We start from the raw sequence: 27,387 nt of genomic DNA, 5'->3' as shown, positions 1-27,387 counted from the left end.
GTTTCTGTACAGGGCACCTATTTTTGGATAAAGTTTAGATGACAGTTTTTCTATATGGAGGCCAAAAGATAGATTGGGGTCTAACAACATACCCAAGTATTTAAAAGAGTGGACTGCAGTCAGTGTGCAATTTGATTTTGTTTTGATGCATAGATGGGAATTTTGTAGTTTGTGTAGTTTAGGTCCCGTTCCAAAGATTGTCCACATTGACAGTGGAGGGTTGGGAGTGGATTGGTGGAGTTTGTAAATTATTTATAACTTTCCAAAACTTTCTAGGGTTTGATATGTTATTGTTCAGATTTTCACAGAAATATTGGGCCTTGGACAATTTTGTTTGTTTAGTGCATATATTTCTCCATTGTCTATATACACAGTGATCGTTCATAGAGCCAGTATGCTTGAACTTTGACCACAATGAATCTCGAAACTGGTACATTTGAATGAGGTCAGCTGTGATCCAATTCAAGTGTGCTCCTTTTACTCTAACCTTATGCAGCGGGGCATGTAAATTCCAAACTTGTAGGAGTTCGGAATGAAAGAATTCAACTGCAGAGTCAAGATCTGGGATAAGGTAAAATCTGTGCCAGGGGAGGTTCTTGATGTGATTTAGAAATGATTGAAGATTACAATTTTTGAAGGATCTGGTGATTTTAACCTTGGGAGAGGTTTTAGTTGCCTTTATTTTGCGCACACAGTACACTAAGCAGTGGTGACTGAAATTGTTAGGGAGAACACCTGCCTCCTGGATTCGGTCGGGAGTGGTGGAGAATTGAGCAGGGTGTGATTATGGCTTTTGTTGTTTATGCGAGTTGGAGAGGAGATTAATTGCGTTAGCTGCAAAGACTTAAACACAGAGCAACAACCTTTATTTTTTGGATTCAGCCAATCAATATTAAAATCTCCAAAAACCAAAACTTCACTTTTTGGGTTTTGAGCTATGGTTTCACTAAGGAGATGGGCTATGTCTGAAAGGGAATGTACTGTGGGGAGCTAGGTGGGTGGTAGATTCCTGCAACAATGATTGATTTACTGCACGGGATCTTAATTGTGCCAGAAAGGAAATCAAAGGTGGCAGGAGAGCTAGATTTTTGTAAGGGGTGTACTTTGTGGAATTGTCAACATAGATTACAATGCCGCCTCCTCTCTTTGCTCTGTCATTTCTATGGCATGAATACCCATGTATTGCAATGGCAGAGTCAGGTATTTTTGCCCTTAGGGATATTAGGACTTACCCAGGCAGGCAGCAGGCAGTTCACAACTTCTCTGGGCGATGAGAAGGACTTGGGGGCGATGTCCTATTGGTGTGATGTGGGCAGGTTGGGAAGAGTGATGTGTGCTGTGGGTGGAGCTAGGCAGTTCTTGGTTTAACTTTGGAACCCTGGTCATTTGCCCTGAAGACGAAATAGTGGGAGTGACAATTGGGCAGAGCCCCAAAACCAGGACAGTCCCACAATATGTTTGGATGGTCTGGAGCTTGCAAGCAATAGTGCATAATAAAATGTGCTAACACATTAGAGCATTTTCTGTTTATACTTTTTGTGTCTATTTACGACAAAAAATATACACAAGAAGCTTTTCAAGGACTATGTTCATTGACTGTAAAACAATGCAGACATTGCTAAGAAGCGGCTAGATTATGAGTTTTGTGTTATTAGCGGCTTGGTACTAACTTGCAAGTTATTTCCACCGCTCACCTCCCTATAGCGCTGTTATTACAGGTTTGCAAAAACCCGGTGTTAGCAGGCAATAAGTCAGCGTTGAGCAAAATTGAGCTCCATATCGCACTCAAATACCAGCGCTGCTTTGAGCTGGTTTTACGTGCATGATTTCCCCATAGACATCAATGGGGAGAGCCGGCTACAAAAAGCCTAACACCTGCAATAAATGAGCGTAAAGCTCCATAACGCAGTCCCATTGATTCCTATGGGGAAACAAAAGTTATGTTGACACCTAACACCCTAACATAAACCCCGAGTCTAAACACCCCTAATCTGCTGCCCCCGACATCTCCGACACCTACATTACACTTATTAACCCCTAATCTGCTGCCCCGACCTACATTTATTAACCCCTAATCTGCCACCCCCAATGTCGTCGCCACCACCTACCTACACTTATTAACCCCTAATCTGCCGCCCCTAATGTCGCCACCACCTACATTACACTTATTAACCCCTAATCTGCCACCCCCAACGTCGCCGCCACTATACTAAAGTTATTAACCCCTAAACCTAACCCTAAGTCTAACCTTAACACCCACTAACTTTAATATAATTAAAATAAATCTAAATAAAAATTACTATCATTAACTAAATAATTCATATTTAAAACTAAATACTTACCTATAAAATAAAACCTAAGCTAGCTACAATATAACTAATAGTTACATTGTAGCTATCTTAGGTTTTATTTTTATTTCACAGGCAAGTTTGTATTTATTTTAACTAGGTAGTTAGTAAATAGTTATTAACTATTTACTAACTACCTAGTTAAAATAAATACAAATTTACCTGTAAAAAGCCCATAACCTGTCTTACACTAACACCTAACCTTACACTACAATTAAATAAATTACATTAATTAAATACAATTAAATAAATTACAAAAACAAACACTAACGGCTAGATTTGGAGTTTTGTCGGTAACGACCCGAAAAACTAACGCCGGCTTTTTTCTGGCCGCACCATAAAAATAACTCTGGTATTGAGAGTCCACATAAAGGCTGCGTTAGGCTCCAAAAAAGGAGCGTAGAGCATTTTTAACGCAGCTTCAACTCTCGATACCAGAGTTGCTTACGCAAGCGGCCAGCCTCAAAAACGTGCTCGTGCACGATACTCCCATAGGAAACAATGGGGCTGTTTGAGCTGAAAAAAAACCTAACACCTGCAAAAAAGCAGCGTTCAGCTATGCGGAAACACTTCCTACGTCTGCACCTAACACTCTAACATGTACCCCGAGTCTAAACACCCCTAACCTTACAATTATTAACACCTAATCTGCCGCCCCCGCTATCGCTGACCCCTGCATATTATTATTAACCCCTAATCTGCCGCTCCGTAAACCGCCGCTACTTACATTATCCCTATGTACCCCTAATCTGCTGCCCTAACATCGCCGACCCCTGTTTTATATTTATTAACCCCTAATCTGCCCCCCACAACGTCGCCTCCACCTGCCTACACTTATTAACCCCTAATCTGCCGACCGGACCTGAGCGCTACTATAATAAAGTTATTAACCCCTAATCCGCCTCACTAACCCTATAATAAATAGTATTAACCCCTAATCTGCCCTCCCTAACATCGCCAACACCTAACTTCAATTATTAACCCCTAATCTGCCGACTGGAGCTCACCGCTATTCTAATAAATGTATTAACCCCTAAAGCTAAGTCTAACCCTAACACTAACACCCCCCTAAGTTAAATATAATTTACATCTAACGAAATTAATTAACTCTTATTAAATAAATTATTCCTATTTAAAGATAAATACTTACCTGTAAAATAAATCCTAATATAGCTACAATATAAATTATAATTATATTATAGCTATTTTAGGATTTATATTTATTTTACAGGTAACTTTGTATTTATTTTAACCAGGTACAATAGCTATTAAATAGTTAAGAACTATTTAATAGCTAAAATAGTTAAAATAATTACAAAATTACCTGTAAAATAAATCCTAACCTAAGTTACAATTAAACCTAACACTACACTATCAATAAATTAATTAAATAAAATTCCTACAAATAAATACAATTAAATAAACTAGCTAAAGTATAAAAAATAAAAAAGAACTAAGTTACAAAAAATAAAAAAATATTTACAAACATTAGAAATATATTACAACAATTTTAAACTAATTACACCTACTCTAAGCCCCCTAATAAAATAACAAAGCCCCCAAAATAAAAAAATGCCCTACCCTATTCTATATTACTAAAGTTCAAAGCTCTTTTACCTTACCAGCCCTGAACAGGGCCCTTTGTGGGGCATGCCCCAAAGAATTCAGCTCTTTTGCCTGTAAAAAAAAAATACAATACCCCCCCCAACATTACAACCCACCACCCACATACCCCTAATCTAACCCAAACCCCCCTTAAATAAACCTAACACTAAGCCCCTGAAGATCTTCCTACCTTATCTTCACCCTGCCAGGTTCACCGATCCGTCCTGAAGAGCTCCTTCGATGTCCTGATCCAAGCCCAAGCGGGGGGCTGAAGAGGTCCATGATCCGGCTGAAGTCTTCATCCAAGCGGGAGCTGAAGAGGTCCATGATCTGGATGAAGTCTTCATCCAAGCGGGAGCTGAAGAGGTCCATGATCCGGATGAAGTCTTCTATCAACGGCATCTTCAATCTTCTTTCTTCCGGATGCATCTTGCAGACCTCCGACGTGGAACATCCTCTTCTCCCGACGCCTACTAGCCGAATGACGGTTCCTTTAAGGGACGTCATCCAAGATGGCGTCCCTCGAATTCCGATTGGCTGATAGGATTCTATCAGCCAATCGGAATTAAGGTAGGAATATTCTGATTGGCTGATGGAATCAGCCAATCAGAATCAAGTTCAATCCGATTGGCTGATCCAATCAGCCAATCAGATTGAGCTCGCATTCTATTAGCTGTTCCGATCAGCCAATAGAATGCTAGCTCAATCTTTGCTTTGAACTTTAGTTATTTAGAATAGGGTAGGGCATTTTTTTTATTTTGGGGGGCTTTGTTATTTTATTAGGGGGCTTAGAGTAGGTGTAATTAGTTTAAAATTGTTGTAATATTTTTCTTATGTTTGTAAATATTTTTTTATTTTTTGTAACTTAGTTCTTTTTTATTTTTTGTACTTTAGCTAGTTTATTTAATTGTTGTTAATTGTAGGAATTGTTATTAATTAATTTATTGATAGTGTAGTGTTAGGTTAATTGTAGGTAGTTTATTTAATTAATTTATTGATAGTGTAGTGTTAGGTTTAATTGTAACTTAGGTTAGGATTTCTTTTACAGGTAAATTTGTAATTATTTTAACTATTTTAGCTATTAAATAGTTCCTAACTATTTAATAGTTATTGTACCTGGTTAAAATAAATACAAAGTTACCTGTAAAATAAATATAAATCCTAAAATAGCTATAATATAATTATAATTTATAGTGTAGCTATATTAGGATTTATTTTACAGGTAAGTATTTATCTTTAAATAGGAATAATTTATTTAATAAGAGTTAATTAATTTCGTTAGATTAAAATTATATTTAATTTAGGGGGGTGTTAGTGTTAGGGTTAGACTTAGCTTTAGGGGTTAATACATTTATTAGAATAGCGGTGAGGTCCGGTCGGCAGATTAGGGGTTAATAAGTGTAGGCAGGTGGAGGCGACGTTGTGGGGGGCAGATTAGGGGTTAATAAATATAATATAGGGGTCGGCGGTGTTAGGGGCAGCAGATTAGGGGTACATAAGGATAACGTAGGTGGCGGCGCTTTGCGGTCGGCAGATTAGGGGTTAATAAGTGTAGGTAGGTGGAGGCGACGTTGTGGGGGGCAGGTTAGGGGTTAATAAATATAATACAGGGGTCGGCGGTGTTAGGGGCAGCAGATTAGGGGTACATAAGGATAACGTAGGTGGCGGTCGGCAGATTAGGGGTTAAAAAAAATTATTCGAGTGTCGGCGATGTGGGGGGACCTCGGTTTAGGGGTACATAGGTAGTTTATGGGTGTTAGTGTACTTTAGAGCACAGTAGTTAAGAGCTTTATAAACCGGCGTTAGCCCAGAAAGCTCTTAACTACTGACTTTTTTCCTGCGGCTGGAATTTTGTCGTTGGATGTCTAACGCTCACTTCAAACACGACTCTAAATACCGGAGTTAGAAAGATCCCATTGAAAAGATAGGATACGCAATTTACGTAAGGGGATCTGCGGTATGGAAAAGTCGCGGCTGAAAAGTGAGCGTTAGACCCTATTTTGAGTGACTCCAAATACCGGCGGTAGCCTAAAACCAGCGTTAGGAGCCTCTAACGCTGGTTTTCACGGCTAACGCCAAACTCCAAATCTAGGCCTAAATTACCCAAAATAAAAAATAAATTATCAAATATTTAAACTAATTACACCTGTTTCAATCAGCCAATAGAATGCAAGCTCAATCCTATTGGCTGCTTGGATCAGCCAATACTGTAGGATTGAAGCTCAATCCTATTTGCTGATTGTATCAGCCAATAGGATTTTTTCACCTTTAATTCCGATTGGCTAATAAAATTCTATCAGCCAATCGGAATTCAAGGGACGCCATCTTGGATGACGTCCCTTAAAGGAACCTTCATTCTTCGTTAGCTGTCGTCAGAAGAGGATGCTCTGCGCTGGATGTCTTGAAGAGGGAGCCGCTCCGCGCCCGATGGATGAAGATAGAAGATGCCGTCTGGATGAAGACTTTTGCTGGCTTGGATGAAGACTTCGGCCCGCTTGGATGAAGACTTCTGCCGGCTTCGCTGAGGACTTCTGCCGCTTCATTGAGGATCGATGTCCGGTCTTCAAAAACTGTAAGTGGATCTTCGGGGGTTAGTGTTAGGTTTTTTTAAGGGTTTATTGGGTGGGCTTTATTTTTAGCTTAGGGTTTGGGCAGATAAAGAGCTAAATGCCCTTTTAAGGGCAATGCCCATACAAATGCCCTTTTCGGGGCAATGGGGAGCTTAGGTTTTTTAGATAGGATTTTATTTGGAGGATTTGGTTGTGTGGGTGGTGGGTTTTACTGTTGTGGGGGTGTTTGTATTATTTTTTTACAGGTAAAAGAGCTGATTTATTTGGGGCAATGCCATGCAAAAGGCCCTTTTAAGGGCCATTGGTAGTTTATTGTAGGCTAGGGTTTTTTTTATTTTTTTTTGGGGGGGGGGGGGTATTTTGATAGGGCTATTAGATTAGGTGTAATTAGTTTAAATATTTGATAATTTATTTTTTATTTTGTGTAATTTAGTGTTTGTTTTTTGTAATTTATTTAATTGTAGTGTGAGGTTAGGTGTTAGTATAAGTCAGGTTAGGTTTTATTTTACAGGTAAATTTGTATTTATTTTAACTAGGTAGCTAGTAAATAGTTAATAACTCTTTACTAACTAGTCTACCTAGTTAAAATAAATACAAACTTGCCTGTGAAATAAAAATAAAACCTAAGATAGATACAATGTAATTATTAGTTATATTGTAGCTAGCTTAAGGTTTATTTTATAGGTAAGTATTTAGTTTTAAATAGGAATTATTTAGGTATTAATTGTAATTTTTATTTAGATTTATTTTAATTATGTTAAAGTTAGTGGGTGTTAGGGTTAGGGGTTAATAACTTTAGTATAGTGGCAGAGATTTTGGGGGCAGCAGATTAGGGGTTAATAACAGTAATGTAGGTTGCGGCGATGTTAGGGACAGCAGATTAGGGGTTAATAATATTTAACTAGTGTTTGCGATGAGGGAGTGCGGCGGTTTAGGGGTCAATATATTTTTATAGTGGCGGTGATGTCCGGTTTGGCAGATTAGGGGTTAAAAAATTTATTTTAGTGTTTGGGATGTGGGGGGGCCTCGGTTTAGGGGTTAATAGGTAGTTTATGGGTGTTAGTGTACTTTTTAGCACTTTAGTTACGAATTTTATGTTACGGCTTTGTAACATAAAACCCATAACTACTGACTTTCAGTTTACGGTACTGATCTTGACGGTATAGGCTGTACCACTCACTTTTTGGCCGGACAGGCAAACTCATAATACCGGCGCTATGGGAGTCCCGCTTGAACGATCTTCATCCAGGTGGCAAGAAGTCTTCATCCACGCGGCCTCTTCAATCTTAATCCCGGTGGCGAAGTCCTCATCCAAGCAGCGAGAAGTCTTCATCGAGGCGGCCTCTTCAATCTTCATCCAGGCAGCATCTTCTATCTCGATCCCGGTGGCACGGAGCGGGTCCATCCTGAAGACATCCAGCACGGAGCATCCTCTTCATGCGGTCACCACCGTACACTGAATCTTCAATGCAAGGGAGCCGTTTCAAGATGGCGTCCCTTGTATTCCTATTGGCTGAAAAATTTGAATCGGCCAATAGGAATTAGAGATGCTAAAATCCTATTGGCTGTTCAAATCAGCCAATAGGATATAAGCAGCTCTCGTTCTATTGGCTGATTGTGCCGCCGGGATCAAGATAGAAGATGCCTCCTGGATGAATATTGAAGAGGCTGTCTGGATGAAGGCTTCTCGCCGCTTGGATGAGGACTTCGCCACTGGGATGAAGATTGAAGAAGCCGCCTGGATGAAGACTTCTCGCCGCCTGGATGAGGACTTCGCTGCCGGGATTAAGATCGTTCAAGCGGGACTTCAAAAACTGTAAGTGGATCGTCGGGGGTTAGTGTTAGGTTTTTTTAAGGTTTTTTTGAGTGGGTTTTTATTTTTAGATTAGGGTTTTGACAGCAAAAGAGCTAAATGCCCTTCTAAGGGCAATGCCCATGCAAATGTCCTTTTCAGGGCAATGGGTAGCTTAGGTTTTTTTAGATAGTTTTTTTTATTTTTTGGGTTTGGAGGTGGGGGTTTGTATTTTTTTTTTACAGGTAAAAGAGCTGCTTAACTTAGGTCAATGCCCTACAAAAGGCCCTTTTAAGGGCCATTGGTAGTTTATTCTAGATTGGGTTTTTTATTTTGGGGTGTTTTTTTTGGGCTGGTGGTTTAGGAGTTAATAGATTTATTTAGTAGGAGGCCAGAAGTTTAGGGGTTAATAGCTATATTTAGTTGCAGCGATGTCGGGGAGCGGCAGAATAGGGGTTAATAGATTTATTACAGTGTGGGCGATGTTGGGGTGCAGGGGAATAGGGGTTACTAACTTTAGTATAGTGGCGTCGATATCGGGAGCGGCAGATTAGGGGTTAATAACTTTAGTATAGTGGTGGCGACATCGGGAGCGGCAGATTAGGGGTTAATAGTTTTATTTAGGTGGCGGCAATATCGGGGCGGCAGATTAGGGGTTAATAACATTATGTAGGTGCCGGCGATGTCAGGGGCAGCAGATTAGGAGTGTTTAGACTCGAGGTTTATGTTAGGGTGTTAGGTTTAAAAGTTAGTTTTTTTCCCCCATAAACATCAATGGGGCTGTGTTAAGGAGCTTTTCTTTCCGCGATCACAGGTGTTAGACTTTTTTCTGACCCGCTCTCCCCATTGATGTCTATGGAGAAAGCGTGCATGAGCACGTCAAAACAGCGCTTGTTTTTGGTGCGGTATGGAGCTTAAGAGCACCATATCGCATGCACAAGCCGGGTTTTTAAAAACTTGTAATGGCTGCGATATAGGGGGTTAAATAACGCAACTTTTGTTGCGCTCGCTAATTTCCCTATAGCGTGCATAACTCGTAATCTAGCTGTATATTAGTAAGCAGATGCAGAACTGACTAAAGCCATTGATGGTTAGTTACCTGAGATGACAGCAACAGATACATGAGAGTACACTTATAGAGACAGTAAACACCTTGAGATTTCTAAATACAATGTTTAGCTATGCATAATGAAACAACTTTGCAACATATTTTCATTGTTTATTTTGCCAACTTTTTATTTAATTTAGGTCTAAAATTGAGGATTTTCTAATTCTCAGAACTTGAAATGCAGCCTGCTGACTTCTCTAGGCTAAATCTTCTACATATCTGTCCCTAATTGGCTTTATCAGATAACAACTGCAAGACAATATACTTTATGCTAACATTATGACTGTGGCTAGCTGTGATGGTGGGTGGAGTATGGCTATTTAAAAACAATTGCCATAAAAATGATGTTAATTTGTTTTGAAAATAATTAGACATGGCTGAAATGTTTTTCTATAGCAGCAGAATAAAAATGACTTTCAAATGCAACAATTTTACTGTCCCTTTAAGATCACATGTAAACCTCTGCTGGGTTTTTATTTAGCATTTAAAAAACTATTCACTTTTTATAGTTCTGCAAGTTGCATTTTCAAACTGAAATCATAAATAAATGAGTTAATTGCTCTTATTTCTCAGCTAGCCTGTATCCCAGTGTTTTTATTCCTCCGCTTTCTCTTCTCTGTCTATCTTTAGTTGCCGCCCCTTTTCCCCCCTCTTATTACAGTGTTTGTTTAATCCATTTACTAAGCATTACAAATAAGTCATACATACCAGCAAAGATGTAAAGTAGTCTCGGATGAATTGGTTATCAGCCATGTGAATTTTGCAACCAGTGTACATAAAAATATATATATTATGTCAAAAGTATTTCTAGTTACATAGAAAACACCCATCCTGGTAAATATTCAGCTCGGAGATAAGTAAATTCTTAATCGGACTGTGAAACTACCCTGCTGGTAGCAGCAATAATTAAAATAAATCTGTTACAGTAGATCAGGGTATTTCCATATATAGTTCCCAGATCAGAACATGTGTTGCCAATAGTTTTGGGAGCAGAGAGAGAGTAGCTGGCAAGAATATGATTTTCCTTTTAAGTTGGTAGTTTTGACACTATCTGCTTTATTTCATTTTCAAATACATAGAACAATTTCTCACATGTAAACTGTCATTTTATTCTTTATTTATTACACATTTTCTTGTATTATTACAAGTTTCTTATAAAGGCATCTTTATATCTTTAAGACCAGGTATAGTTTAAATGGACATAAAGATGCATTAAGATAATACATATTAGTGTGTTTAAAAATTATTATTTTTTTTACATTCTTTTTTTGCATATACTTTTGTGTTAATATTTTCCAAAAGGGTTGGTTACAAAGGGTTTGATTACAAGTGTTGCGCTAAAGTTATGGTAATATTGTGACTGTGTTACCATGCACGTGTATTACGAGTTTAAAGTAAATGCATTTGCTAGAGCGCAAACAGAATTTGCTCTCATCAGGTTAGTGTGACTGAAGACCTCACGTAAAGTGTAGGGGTTAAAAAAAAAATAATTACCTAAATACTTTAAAATAAAGTGTAACACCGATATATACATTTTCTGATAAAAAATATTCAGAAGAATATTAATGAAAATCTTTTATAAGGGTTGAAAGGTTTGACAAGGTATTTAAATGGAATGGGCTATATTGTATGCATATACAGTATGTCTAAATATGTGTATGGGTGTATATATTAATGTATAATATATATATATATATATATATATATATATATATATATATATATATGTGTGTATATATATATATATATATGTGTGTGTATTTATGTGTTTATATGTATATGCATACATTTATCCACATATAAACATATATATACACTTTGGAGTCCTTTCTACCCAAATACCTTGAAAATCAATTTTAATCATTTTTAATATTTTATAATGTGTTTTAATGTGTTTTTATTGTATTCTTCATACATTCCAATGTTTTTAACTTAGAAGAAAATGTTGTTAGTATTTTAAATATATATATATATATATATATATATATATATATATATATATATATATATATATATATATACGCAAGCAAAAAAGCTATATTTTGGGAATTTGTTTTTACGAAATAGAAGTGGGTACTATACATTGTACAGCGCTTGTTATATCTCTTATATATATATATATATATATATATATATATTTATGAGAAAGAGTTCACCTGCGCTCAAATCTAGGATGTATCACTGATATATGTGTATATATCTCTCTCTCTATATATATATAGTAATAGGTAATCCCCAGAAAAGAGGACAAAAGACGGCTGAAAAATCATCCACGGCTGGTTCAAAAAAGGTATTTATTGAAGCAAGGTGCTAGTACATTAGATGAGAGCAAAGCCTTAACACCTGACGCGTTTCGCGCTTGCGTACATGCGCTTCATCAGAGGTGATATGTTCAAGGTGTGCATTGACCTATATGCAGCAAAGGAACCAATCCTGTTATCGGTTCAATTAAGAACTATTGTCTACACCTATGAGTAAGGTAGCTGAAACCTTTGCTGCAGATTGGTCATTAATTTTGTTTCTTTAATTACTAAGTCAAGTAACACAGTAAACAATTATACAAATCTTCTAGTACTAGTACAGTTGTTAATATATATACATATATATACAAGCTATTCATTCTAAGCCTATGTAAACTAAATTCTAATAGACAATTTAAATAAAAAATATCTCAATTAAATAAAAATAAAAAGTATATAAATAAAGAGTTAGCAGTCACATATAAAAGATATGTAGGTATTCAATAAAGCAATAATATGTAAGAATGGGTTAGAAAGAAGATATGGCGATTTTTCCAGAAATGCAGGCATATCGATAGTAGTGTCAATTGCTATAAGTCAGTCACCATCGATGCATATGTGAAAAAATCGACAATCTAAATTAAGAATGGGGAAACCATCACATTAACATAAACAAAACAATATGTTGATATATGAATAATACAAATGAGATTCATACAGGGAACAGGAATTCTATTTAAAGAAACATAAATATAATAATAAAAAAACATAAATATTATAATAAAAAATTATAATAAAAAACACACAGTTAATTTCGGATGTGCTAAATTAATTGTTCACTATTTAAGTTAGTACATCCAAAGATTTTATTAGATTTTTTCTGATTTTTTCATTCATTTATTTGTGGGACCTGAGCTGTGGTAGTAAACTATAGAGGGGAAAAGAAGACACTTTATAAAGGGTAAATGTGGAGAAAGGTTTTCTCTTATGTTGTTTTATTTTATTTTAGATTATATTGTAAATTGTATTATTCAACAAATAGATCAACATCCATCCTTTTGTTAATTCCTTCTGGTGCTCTAGTATGTAATTTTATAATCCAAAAGATCTCTTTCTTTCTTAAGCATTTTTCCCTATTACCACCCCTAGGATGTTTTTTAATAATATCAATACCTATGAAAGAGAAATATTTTTGTCCTATACCATGCAATCTAAAATGCTTAGCTACCGGCGTTTTAGGTTCTTTTTCATCTAAGGAGCGTAAATGTTCACGAATTCTTTCAATGGGCGGGTAGTTATACCAATGTATTGACAGGAGCAAAATAGGCAATTAATGAGATAGATAACATATTGTGAATTACAGTCAATTCTATCTCGAATGTGGAACACTTGTTTAGTAATATTGGAAGAAAAAGTGTCTGTTACAGTGATGTACGTGCATCCTTTGCATGGTACATGGCCACATTTAAAACATCCTGGTTTTGGGCTAAGCCAGTGTGCGCCTGTTGTTTCTTTGTCTGTAAACTGTTTGCTAGTTATTTCTCTTATGGTTGGTGCTCTTCGTGCTATACATTTTATTCCTGATGTTAAGATTTTATTAAGTGCTTCATCACCTTTTAGAATTGACAGATTCTGTCTGACTATCTTACAAATTTGGTTATATTGTCTACTGAATTGCGTGATAAACAAAAGGTTTTGGTCAGGCAATATAGATTTATCAGTTTTTCCCGGTTTCTTAGGGCCTCCTTTAAGTAATTCTTGTCTATTTAAATCTGCCACTTGTTTCTCCAATTTAAGTAGCAGATTCCTATGGTATCCTCTATCTGTCAATCTATTTGTTAGTTCTCTTGCTTGGGGGAAATAATCTACCAGTTCTGTACAATTCCTTCTTAAACGAAGGTATTGTGCCTTAGGAATGCCTCTTTTTAAATGATTGAGATGGCAGGAATCAGCTCTCAGTATCGTGTTCCTAGCCAATGGTTTGCGGTAGGTGCATGTGGAGATTGTGTTATCTTTGGCTCTCAGACTTAGATCTAGGAAATCAATAGACTGTTTATGTATCTGTGCTGTAAAAGTCAAATTATATTCATTATTATTCATAAAGTCTACAAATTTGTCAGCTGTACAGTCATCCCTGGTGTCCCAGATGACTATAATGTCGTCTATAAAACGGCCATATATTATAACATTGTTCTTATATGGAAACTGGTCTGAAAAGATCATATTTAATTCCAGCCACCCCATATATATGTTTGCTAGCGCGGGGGCAAATTTTGCCCCCATCGCTGTACCTCGTCTTTGTAAGTAATAAGTACCTTGGAAGATGAAAAAGTTATGTTGTAAAAGAAATTCTGTTATTTGGACAATAAATGATATAAATTTGTTGCTATAGTCTGAATATCTATGTAACATAAAATCTATAGCCTCCAGTCCTTTTGAATGAGGGATGTTGGAATAAAGGGCCGTGACATCAATGGTGGCCCATACATAAGATTCTTTCCATGTTATGTCACGTATCTGTGTCAGTAAGTGTGTACTGTCCCTGATGTACCCTGGTAGGGCCAGCATGATAGGTTGTAGTATGTGGTCGAGCCAGCCACCCAATCTTTCACACAATGATCCATTACTGGCCACAATGGGTCGTCCAGGTGGATTTTTGAGTCCCTTATGTATCTTGGGTGCAATGCGAAAGTATGGGGTGGTTGGCTGTTCCACATATAGGTAATTAGTTAATTCTTAATCCATGAAGCTATGTTCAATAGCATAGTCAAATAAGTGACTAAGTTTGTTTTTGAAGGAGGTGGTGGGATTGAACGTAAGTTTAGTGTATAACATACAGTCTTTTAGTTGGTTCTCAACTTCACCAATATAATCACTTTTGTTCAATACCACCACTGCTCCTCCCTTATCCGCCTGGACTATCACCACACTGTCATTTTTCTGAAGTCTAGTCAATGCCTGTCTTTGTTGTCGGGTAAGATTATCCCTAGATATATCTAAGGGATTTTTTTCAATTGTATTTGATAAGTCGGTCAATTCTCTCTCTACTACTCTCTGATATAGGTCCAATAATTGATGTCTAGAATTTACTGGATAAAAATAAGAACTATTGTTATATGTGAAAGATGTGCAATTGTTTGTTAATGTGTCAGTGGATCTGGTGGATTCCTGTTGTAAGGAAATCAAATTAGTGAGATCCACCAGATCAGAACTATGCTTACTAGAAGCTTGTGTGTTATCAAGTGAGTGCTCAACTGGGATATCTTTAAAGTGTTTTTTCAAAACTATCTTACGGACAAATCTGTTCATATCAATAAGTGTATTTACAAGATCAAAATTATGTGCTGGTGCATACGATAAACCTTTATTTAGCAAATTACATTCTATGTTGGACAATTTATAATCAGAGAGGTTAATGACTGCTACTTCTTTATATATTTTTTTTTTTTTTCTGACCCTGCTGGGGTAACGAAAGGTTGGTTCTGTTTCGTCCATATCTATTGTGTCTTGTGTTTTCTTAGGAGTGCTAGTCTGGCTTGGTTGCTTCACTAAAGTTTTTAATCCTTTTCTACTGGTGCTCGGATTCAAACTGGTCTTATCTGGTTCGATTAAACCTTGTGATTGTTCACCTTCAGTGGACTGTGCACTAGTATCCTGATAATCTGTGTCTATGCTAGAAAATGTCACATGTTTATTTTTATTTCTATCTGTCTTATTTCTATTTCCTTTTTTGTTTCTATTTTTTTCTTTGTTTTTCTTTGTGGATGGCCAATTTTGTCTAGTAGGCTTATGTTGCTGCCATGAATATACTATATTAAGTTCATAGTCCTTGACATCTCTCTGATATTTCTGTACCTTCCTTTCAGATAGTACTGTGTCTAGAGTGTCTATTGTTTCAGTGAGCTGTTTACTATAATCTATGTGTTTTTGGGTAGTCTCAAATGGTTTGAGTGTTTCAATTGCATTATTGATTTCTATAAGGACTTGATCTCTTTCCTCTTTTTTATGACATAATAGTTGTTTCATTAATATTATGGAACAGTTAGTTAAATTCTCATTCCATTCCTCCATAAATTTGGGGTTATTAAGTGCAAAGGAGGGATATTTCTTCATTCGTAAGCCCCTAGGTACCTTGTGCTCAGATATATAGAGTTCTAAGAACTCTATGTCCCACCACAAATTAGTTTCTCTAAATCTTAACAATTCTAATTTGGAAAATACATTAGCAATATCATCCTCATCAACATGAACAAGCGCTTGGCTATCACCTTTTAGTGCATTTTCCATAATGCGTTTTCTTTTTGTTTCATTTATAACCCCTGTGGGTGTTTTTGTTGCCATTATGGAAGATGTACCAATGGATACTTAAAATGTAAATTATATACAGTATATTCAAGAACCAGAGGAACCCTCAATATTTATAGATGCAGAGACAAAAATAAAAATACCTAGAGCAAAAAAGGATTATTAGCAGGTATAGATAATGGGGGATCTTACAACAGTGTGTATAGAGACAATGTATATATCTAAACAATGTTACAATACTTCGTAGTTAGCATGTTAGACTCATGTCTCGGTGCATTTTATTAGCTTTTCACAGCCAGACAGTGCTAGTTTTACGTGTGTCATATAGATAACTTTGTGCCTGCTCCGGTGGAGTTATATATGAACCAGCACTAATTGGCTAAAATGCAAGTTTGTTAAAACCACTGAGGTGTTGGTGAAAGAAGGTCTCCAAGAACAGCACCAGGACACAGGAGAACTATCCTAGTGAATCATCTTTAAACCTGGGCACATCGCTTACCTCATATGATTGAGGACAAATCTGGTAAGCAGAAATTTCACTATTGAATCCACAAATTGTGATGAAATTCAACGTATAAGACTATTTCCACATATTGTTGGACCTATTTATTGTTTACAGTATAGCTGAGCGCCTCTACCACAAGTTGAAATTGTTCTCTTTGTATACTATATATATATATATATATATATATATATATATATATCTGTATATAACCATACATGTATATATTCATATATATTTTACAAAAAAAATGAATCAGATATATAAAGAAATATCTAAAAATAAAAAGAACATTTTATTCTATTTGAATAACATTGGATTGTAAAATATGCATAACTACCTTCAGGTTTAGAAATGTAGGTCTAACGTGGTGTCGGGTTATCATGCGAGCAGTAAGTGTTTTTTTCTTCAACACGCTCCATTGAAGTCTACGGAGAGAAGAATTTAATGCGATCCCGATATCCGAAGTCTAGCTGTAAGCGCACGTCAGGTTTCACTTGCGAGCAAACCATTTACTTTCAACTTGTAATATGAATGCTAAACCACCCGTGTTAAAAGTTTACTTTTAGCGGTGTTTGTGCACTTTTAATCTAACCAAGGATTTGATCGCAATCCTTTAGAAAAATGTATCTAATATTTTTCAACAGAAAAACACTATTAAAATCTATGGAGATTTGTGTAGATAATATTTTTCTAAAACATTGTGATCAACCCTCATAGTTAAAGCCAGCCTGAGCCTCAGACCAGCAATACCCTATATGGTTTATCAACTCCAGTCCTGAGGAAACCTTTGCAGGTTAGTATTCTCTATCTCAGCATGTTCAGATCAGTTATACAGATTGTCTCATCTGTGTACAGGTGAGGACTGAAGTTGAGAAACATAGTTTAAAGCCATATTAAAGGAGAGTTACAAAAGAGTTGCCAAAAGAAGTATGCATTCCAAAGGGAATGATTTTAAAAAAAACAACTAGCTGTCATATAGAGCAATCACAAGGGCTGGCCAACTACATTATAAGGGAGTGGTGCTGCTGGTAAGGAGAATCAGCTGTATCAGCTCTTTTTTTCCCTCTGAGCTATATGTATTAAGGTCACAAAGTATTTCCTTGTAAGTTTTAATTCCTAGTCCATGTACCATTTGTAGTCAAGTCCCACTGTGAGACAGAGTGACACACCATTTTAAGTGTCTTCTCCAGATCACACTATCAATAATCATTTTCACACTGTCAAAGAGAGTCATGGATTAAATTGGGTTATAGGGTGCCTATATTACAGCAATTTGGAATTGTTTTATTGCAATCTAATATAATTTAATTCTTAAAAAAATGGGGGATGGGGTATCTAAGTAATCACTTTGGGAAAAATGGGGCATTTGTACTCCTAGTAAGACCCTGATCAGGCCATGTCTTCTCGTCACTAAAGAGAATGAAACTCGAGACCTCCTTTTACAGAAAAGTTTCACCAAGACTTCATTTGAATTAAATGCATACTAAATTCAAACTTTAATTTTTATTGTTTAGACTTTAGAGTATGCAATTATAAAAAATAAAAACTTTCCAGAATACTTCTATAAAATGTGCAATAACATTGGTGTAAACATTGTTAGAAATAATTCTGTGATAGCGTGCTAAAGACACCAGCAATCTCCTATAAATCTACCTAGGTTTAATCTTCAATAAAGCATACCAAGACCAAGAGAACTAAGTACATTTAATAATTTGAAGTATATTGGAAACATTTTTGTTTTAAAATAGCATGATCTCCCTTTAACCTCTTATATGTCATCCAGGGGGTCCCCTTCTGATCAGGATTCTGGGGAACCCCACTGCTGATAGGGAAAGGTGACTGCAGAATGTTTAGGGCCCATAGAATAATGTCTGAACTAATTTTTTTAATATTTTTTGCTATGCTGAGGGATTTTGGATAGGGGTAGGAACTAGGAACATGCATACATTTTCAGAATTCTGTGTAATTTTAAAAGGGTGTAATACCATCATATTTTCTGTATAAATTGCAAGATGGTGTAAAGTGACAAAATAACAGTTGTTCTGTTTTCTGATTTTTAGTTGTTAATTTTAATTTAATCTGCTTTTGGAAGGTGAACTGATGCTAAATGTGGGACAGAAAAATGAGTGTTTGAAATATTTAGGAAGTAGTTACCCCCGTTCTGCTATTTACTATGTACATTTTTTTGCATTTAAATATGGCAGCATTTTCTTATATTATGATATTTCTGCAAACTAAAGATACTTCCTAAAAATTTCAGAACAATATGCTTCACAACTGGATGTGCAATTTACAAATAGAAATTAACCAAAGAACACAGACTATAGATGTAAAGGTATTATAAAATCCCACTAAAAGGTCCTTAAAATGTATGTTGAGGTTCCAATGAATGAAAGGCGCGTCCTCTTCACAGAACACCACTCGTCAGTAGAATGGAGGAACAGTCTGTAAAACAAAAATTAGAAAACGGCACCCCAATTGTGCAATACTTTCACTACCAAAAAAGATGAAGAATACTCACAATAAATATTGCACTAAAAGTGCAAATCCAGCACTCTTGGCCTATACTAGCTGTCTAGCAAGCTTACACTCCTGTCAAATTCTTCTTATGTTGCATTTGTGAATTAAAGTGCTCTGGAAAAATCTTCACAGCAGTGGCTAATATATATCAACCACCAGTATATGCCTTAAATGAGTTTCTTCAAGGATAATAGCTTTGATCACCTGATGAAACCGTTTTTAACTGAGGAACACATTGTGAGTGTTTCATATATTTTAATAGCTTTTATTAAAAGGAAATTGCTTTAAACTTTTTGTTGGCCGGAGTCTTCTGTGGAGATCTTTCTTATCATTGTCATTAAGGCTATTAGCCTTGAAGCAACTCATTTAAGGCATATGCTGGTGGTTGATATATATATTAGCCACTGCTGTAAAGATTTTTCCAGAACACTTTATTCCACAAATGCAACATAAAATAATGTGTCAGGGGTGTGAGCTTGCTGGACGACTCCTAAAGGTCCAGAATGCTGGATTTGCACTCTTTAGTGTAACATTTATTGTGAGTATACTATTCTTCACCATGTGTGTGTCTTTTTTGGTTATGAAAGTATTGCACAATTGTGGCACAGTTTTCTTGTTTTCACTTTATAGTATTGTTTTTAAAATGCATGGTCTGCTGAAAAAATGTGGTATCATTTGTGTGGGTACCTCACAGGAAAAAAAAGTTACAATTTATTTGTAAATGCAATGAAGGTTAAAGGGACACTGAACCCAAATGTTTTCTTTTGTGATTCAGATAGAGCATGCAATTTTAAGCAACTTTCTAATTTACTCCTATTATCAATGTTTCTTCGTTCTCTTGCTATCTTGATTTGAAGAAGAAGGCATTTAAGCTTTTTTCTTTGTTCAGAATTCTGGACAGCAGTTTTTGATTGGTGGATGAATTTATCCACCAATCAGCAAGGACAACCTAGGTTGTTCACAAAAAATGGGCCAGCATCTAAACGTACATTCTTGCATTTCAAATAAAGATACCAAGAGAATAAAGAAAATTTGATAATAGGAGTAAATTAGAAAGTTACTTAAAATTGCATGCTCTATCTGAATCACGAAAGAAAAAAAATTGGGTTCAGTATCCCTTTAAATAACTAAAAACACCTCCAGCACAGTATGAAAATGAATCAGCAGCGGAAGGCTTAAACCATAAATGTTTACTGCCCTTTTAATTATTGACATGTTCATGTAGGCCCATCTTTATTTTCAGAATTCACTTAAAGGGACATTATACACTATATTTTTCTTTGCATAAATGTTTTGTAGATGATCCATTTATATAGCCTATACAGCTTTTTTTTCCCATGTATAGTTTTGCTTATTTTTAAATAACATTGCTCTGATTTTCAGACTCCTAACCAAGCCCAACATTTTAGGAGAATATTACCGACGTATACCTACTCCAGCTTGCTCCTGTTTGTGTAAAGAGTCTTTTCATATGCAGAAGGGGGAGTGGGTCAGCTTTTTTTTATATAAAACCACTTGCAGTGGGTGTTCCAGCTAACCTTTTCAACAATGCTAAACTGGGAGCTTCTAAGTACTTTTTTAAATGGTTTTATACTGGATTTTTAGATCAGTATCCGTCATTTTATTCTTTATAGTAGTGTCTATTACATGCAGTTAAATGAAAATTGTTCTATACTGTCCCTTTAACTCAACCAGTTGGAAAGATTAGTAAGACTTGTTAATTCTCCAAAAAGGTAAAGATTCTAAGCAGGTGAAAACATCCTATCTCAAATATGTTGAGTCTGCATTTGATTCACCACAAAGTCATGTCAATACTAACAATGAGCTTGATCACAGTTAATCTGTATAATTGGACCTTCTACAAAACAAGGATAGCTACAACAAATGTTTTTGTATCCATTTGTACTTCTATATTACTGAAATCACTACTATTACATAGGGACATCATGTTTCTGGGTGTTGCTATGACCATTGACCAGGTGAGGCGCTTTTGAGTCTATAAGCTCTAACAAGTCTATAAGCTTTCTCACTACCCAGTGTGCCAACTGCGCCCTGGATGACAAAATACAAAAAACTGTAATACATTTTAAATCCATCATTTAAATGCAAGAAAGATAAAAAAAAAAACTTTACAGTAACTTTAATCAAGGAATTTCATAGCTGTTGTGTATTTGATTGAGAGCATAAAATAAAGTATAAACATCATTTTTGCATATCATTTTCCTTGTTTTTTATTTTAAACTTTTTTTTTATTACACGTTTATCAAATGTATATTTAAATGACACATTATTAACCAACCCGCTGAATATGCCTTATTCTTTTTTCTTTTTTTTTTTTTCTTTTTTTTATATATCCAATTATTTCTTGGACTACTGATTTTTTTTTATTTTTTTTTACAATCCACATCATAATGATACTAAATAAATCACATATATATGGTAAAAAATAAAAACACTTCTAATTTCATTAAATCTAAAAAGATAGTAAACACCAAAAATGTTATTGTTATAAATATAAATATAGATAATCGCTTTATTTAATATTCCCCAGCTTTGCATAACCAACACTGTTATATTAATATACTTCTTACCTCTGTAATAATTTTGTATATAAGCTTCTGCAGACTGCCTCCTTATCTCAGATCTTTTGACAGACTTGCATTTCAGGCAATTAGTGCTGACTCTTAAATAACTCCACGTGCATGAGCATAATGTTATCTATATGAAACACATGACCAAACGCCCTCTAGCTATGAAAAACTGTCAAATGCATTCAGATAAGAGGCAGCCTTTAAGGGCTTAGACATTAGCATATGAGCCTACCTAGGTTTATCTTTAAACTAAAAATAAAAAGAGAAGAAAGCAAATTTGATGATAAAAGTAAATTAGAAAGTTGTTTAAAATTACATACCCTGGGGCATATTTATCAAGCTCAGTATGGATCTTGATGCCCCGTGTTTCTGGCGAGCCTTCAGGCTCGCCAGAAACACAAGTTATTAAGCAGTGGTCTAAAGACCACTGCTCCATAACCTGTCCGCCTGCTCTGAGGCCGCGGACAGAAATCGACAGAAATCAACCTGATCAAATACAATTGTGTTGATTGACACCCCCTGCTAGTGGCCAATTGGCCGTGAATCTGCAGGGGGCGGTATTGCACCAGCAGTTCACAAGAACTGCTGGTGAAATTATAAATGCAGAGAGCGTATGCTGTCGGCATTTATAGATGTGCAGCGGACATGATCCGCAATATCGGATCATGTCCGCTCGCTCAATGATAATTCGGCCCCCCTGTCTGAATCATGAAAGTTTAATTTGGACTTTACTATCCCTTTAAAATTCCAGGATTAAAACTCACATTGCCCACGCAAATGTGGTTATGGTTTTAAATTGCACATGCTGACTTGAAAAAAGTAAACTTGCAATATTTTTACAAGGTCAAAGTACTTGTTCATGTTAAAAAAAAAATCCATTCTGTTTATTGCCACAGCAATTATTGTTTTTGCCCACTTAAAGGCAAATATTTTAGCAAATACTGCATTTACCTGCTTTAAGAAAACCAATGAAAGACACAATCTCTATCCTTGCCAAATGTCATGCCAGTCAATTAAACCATTTGGGGTATAATTGCCAACTGTCCCAGTGCAGGTTTTTTTTTATTCCTGATCCTTGGTATAATTTTACCAGGAATATGTCACTGTAAAAATCTGCCCTTATGTAGGCATGGCGTGTATGTTTAATAGTAGGGATCTTACAGGAGGGTTTTGCTGGTCTCATGTGTAGAATTGTTTGCATACTGTGGATCTAAGTCTCTGACATTTTACATCAGGATAATAAAATAATATAATTTGGTGAACTGGCATCTTTCAATCCCATAAAGTTTAGATCAAATAGTAAATTATTAAATATTTTGTGTGTATGGTGTACAATAATATGTTTTAGATAAGGGATGGCCAACTGGCAGCTCGAGGGCTACATGTGGCCCTTGGTACAAGGCATTGTGGCCCTTGGGGAAAAGATGAACTAGCAACGTGTGCCATAGTGTTTGCAGACCTAGGGAAAGGTAGCATTTGCATTTGACCTCTAGGATAGGATGGAAATATTTTTACAGCAAAAAAAGGTATTTTACAACAGCAGCCAGCAAAACAAATAATAGATGTAGATTATAATTCGGTTGACTTTCATTAAAGAATAAATGTACATGGATTTCAATTTAGAGTTTAATGTCCCTTGAATAGGATAATAAATCCAGAAGAAAATCAGGAGGATGTAATGAAAACACATTATACAACAGTGGTAGAAAATAAAAATGTTTGCTAAAGATTAACCAGATCATATAAACTGTGTGGTTAACTATTGCAAATCTTATATGCAGCTTGTTTAAACCATGTACTGGTGGGTGTGTTATCGCATGCATGTAAAAGGCTTACAAAGAATATGAAGCATGACTTTCTTTAACCCCTCAGTGTTTTTGTGTGTGTTTACATATATTTCTATAGCAGATAAACTTTTATGTTTTAATACCTAAATTTGTTTGACCCCCCAAGTATTCAATAAGTTCTGGAATAAATAACTGACATAGACAAAAAAGATGGTGTACAGAAACTAACACTTTTGTTTATGAACAAATGAATAAATAAAAAGAACATAACACAAACATATCATATTAATACCCCAAACCCAAATTGGTGCCCTCCCTTAAACCATAAAGGGGCAAAATAGCACTTGAAGGTCTTTCCTACCCACCACTAAGCAGCACCTCACAAAGCTGTGCCAACATCTTCTAAGCCTCATATTCAACATCTCATAGAGCCAGCCCCTTGACATTGACCCACCAAAGATCTATTTTTTCCACAATGTTGTCAATAGCAGGGGTCAAAGAATCCATGCTTCAATTTACTCATGCAGGATTCCTCTTTACAAAAGACATGACTTCTCAAAGACTCCCCCTCTAGAGAGATTAGCTGTCAATGTTGGGAAGTATGTCCATTGTAGAATTTATTGTCATATAATGATATGAGCGTAGACAACATTTTAACCTATACATGGAACAGTATTAAACATGTGAAGTATAATATTAGTTTTAATTTAAAAAAAAATATATAAACAGGAATAGTGATGCCCTAATTGAGTTATTGGAGTGGTGTTGGGACATTCCAGAGAGTCAAAGGGGCCAAATAATAATTGTGCGAGCAGACATGATCCGATATTGCGGATCATGTCCCCTGCACATCGATAAATGCCGACAGCATACCCTCTCAGCATTTATCATTGCACCAGCAGTTCTTGTGAACTGCTGGTGCAAAACTGCCCCCTGCAGATTTGCGGCGAATTGGCCGCTAGCAGGGGGTGTCAATCAACCGATCGTATTCGATCGGGTTGATTTCTGTTGACTTCTGTCCGATGCCTCAGAGCAGGCGGACAGGTTATGGAGCAGCGGTCTTTAGACCTCTGCTTCATAACTTGTTTTTCCGGCAAGTCTGAAGACTCGCCGGAAACACGGGGCTTGATAAATATGCCCCTAAAAATTAAGTCTGAGGGTGAACAGAATAATCGCTACTTACAATATCTTTCTTTGACCTTAAAAGTACATTCTAATCTAAACTGAAATGAGCACCATTTTGTTTTATTACAGTATCCAAAAAGTTTTTATTCAATCATCAATTTCCAAAAAATATAAATTTTTCCTTCCATTCGTCATACCTGTCACTCTCCCAGAGAAGAAGTTGGGATAGAAAACAAGAAACCGTACAATGTAAAAACAGCATATAAATAGCTCAGCACCAACATTTGATATAGTGTTGTTGCAAAAATGCAATAGTTCAGACTAAATCTGCTGAGACTGGCGACAACCAGCCGACAGAGGACCCCTCTATTAGGTGCCGGTGGGTATTGTCCACGTTTGTAAGAGAAAAAAAGGGATTTATGCCATCGCAACAAAGATGTCCAAATGCTAAACTTATGTATTCACAAGTATTAAATAGCTATTGTTATTAGGAGACCAGCAACACCCTGCCGTCAATGAACCCCTCCACATTGGTGGGTGACGTTCACGTGGGTAAATAGAAAGTGGGATCTATACTGTCAACTCAATAACAACAGTGTCTACCATGACATTATAGGCATAAATGCTAAAATACCAAACTCAGTATATTCCTCGCTTGAGTTCATAATGACAGCACCAGATCGTAGGCGCTAAAGTTAATCCAAACATAGATTATACATATTACTATGAACCTGCCACAGTTCACTTCTATAGAAGGGTCATTAATACTGCAAATGTAACGGGAAAAGGTTGACACAATGCAGAAAGTTAAAATTTTCACTTTGTTGCTTCCAACATGTCAGTCACAAAAGTTACTCCATGAATAAGCCAAATATAATGCATAATGTGTTTATTTTGGAAATGTATAATTGTATTCCATAGATGAAGCTGAACTTGCCAACAATCCTTTTCCCAAATGTATCGCTCACTCAGTCTCTTCACACAAAGAAAAAGTTACCTTGTTGAAGTCTACGTAGCAAAGACTGCTTAACCCAGTAGTTTTTCAAGGCATTAATGTTCCAATATTTTCACATGGAGTGTGAGTGATACCCTCCTTCACTAGCATGGATTCTTAAGTGATGTTGCTGTATCCTGCCTTTTCCGTGTTTAATCTTGCAAGATAAGTAATCTCAATTACAGCCTGGTAGACACTAACAGTGTTTAGAAACTTGCTACAAACACTCCGCTCACAGTGCACAAAGAATGCCAAGCCTTCTCTTCAGGTAGGCTCTACCTTGCCGACACGTTTCATCCCCAATCAGGACTCATGTGGCTTCTTTTGGGCTGAAACGCACATCAGTAAGACGGAGCCTACCCAAAGAGGAGGTTCGGCATTCTTTGTGCACCATGAGTCGATTCCAAATTCTCAATATTTAAAGGGATATGAAACCCAAAAATGTCCTTTCATGATTTAGGTAGAACATACAATTTTAAACAACTTTCCAGTTTACTTCTATTGTAAAATTTGCTTCATTCTCTTAGTATAATTTGTTAAAGCAGCAATGGTGCACTACTGGTTTATAACTGAACATATGGGTGAGCCAATGACAATCGGTATATATATGCAGCCACCAATCAGCAGATAGAACCTAGGTTCTTTGCTGCTCCTGATGTTACCTAGGTAAACCTTTCAGCAAAGGATAACAAGAGAAGGAAGCAAATTAAATAATAGAAGTAAATTGGAAAGTTGTTTAAAATGGTATGCTCTGTGTAAATCATGAATGTCTAATTATGACTTTGCTGTCCCTTTAAGAACACATTTATGGGTCCCTTTTTCAATTATTGAATTTCACGGTTGAAAAGGACTTGACAAACCCCAAACAAAACTTTTCATCGTATCACTGAGTAGCCCAAAATGTTTTCAAATGTAATACTGGTTTTGCACACCAAGCAGATCCAAACACTACCTGTTTAATTAAAGTTAAAAAATGTATAATAAGCACTTTACACTGATACAAATGTATCCAAATTCTAAACCCAACAAGCCCACATGCCCACAATACTGATAATGACCCAAGTAATCCCTTAAAAAGAAATACGCATATCCCAATGATTTTGGAGAGCAACAGGTCAATTTCACACACATCACTTATTAGCATATCTAAATATTATAAAAAGAGATCAAACAACATACAGGCCCCACCTGTGATGTTACCTCTAAACCCAAAAACTCAACACAAGGGGGTTAATCCATTCGAAAAATGTATCTAATGGTTTTCAAAAGAAAATAATCATTAAATCCTATGGGGGATTTTGTAGATAATTCACTCAATAAGTTTTTTTAAAGGATTGTGATTGACCCCATTGTTTGTCATTAATTGTATGCATTTGCTTTTTGTATTACGGAGTTAATGACACAGATAATGATTGTGTGTTGTTTTTGGGAGTAAAGGTTTCAAGCTTCGGTGGTATTAATAGCAGAAGCATTTTAGGATTGTGATCACCGGAAAAAATACACTGACATTACCTTCTAAAGTTCAGAAATCGCTATCTCCCAAAAACAAGCACAAGATTGTGATCAACCCTTTTATTGCTAAACAGTTACTTATTTAGTTTTAGTTTTAATAGAATTTCATGTACCCTGTTAGAAAAAAAAATCCAATGTGGTCCCTTGTTTGAAAAAGTTGGATAACTATAATTGCATAATTAACAAATGCATAATATAAAGACAATGTAATCATACTTACTTTGAACTTCAAATAAGCAGTAGATTTTCTTTAATGACAAATTTATCTTCTCCCCATTTGCTGCCCCCCCCTGCATCATATGACAGCCATCAGCCAATCACAGACTAGTATACGTATATGCTATGAACTTGTGCACATGCTCAGTAGTGTGTATATAGAAAGAAT

The 27,387-nt window shown here is 36.0% G+C and overlaps 1 protein-coding gene across 4 annotated transcripts in view; it reads right to left on the bottom strand.

Moving 5' to 3' along the window:
• Positions 1–27,387, bottom strand: part of LOC128638625 (galactoside alpha-(1,2)-fucosyltransferase 2) — a 425,415-nt gene that overhangs the window by 40,001 nt on the left and 358,027 nt on the right. Inside the window, exon 1 of one of the 4 annotated variants that reach the window (XM_053690695.1) lies at positions 16,811–16,831. The exons of the other annotated variants lie outside the window; for them this stretch is intronic. The gene's annotated coding sequence lies outside the window, so the exon portion shown is untranslated. Of the gene's footprint in view, positions 1–16,810; positions 16,832–27,387 lie in introns of those variants that run through there. 4 annotated transcript variants of the gene reach the window in all.

This window comes from Bombina bombina, chromosome 8, assembly GCF_027579735.1.
Source record: "Bombina bombina isolate aBomBom1 chromosome 8, aBomBom1.pri, whole genome shotgun sequence".
NCBI lineage: Eukaryota > Metazoa > Chordata > Amphibia > Anura > Bombinatoridae > Bombina > Bombina bombina.
Note: the sequence above shows the minus strand (reverse complement) of the source record. Positions and strands in the feature narration are given on the sequence as shown.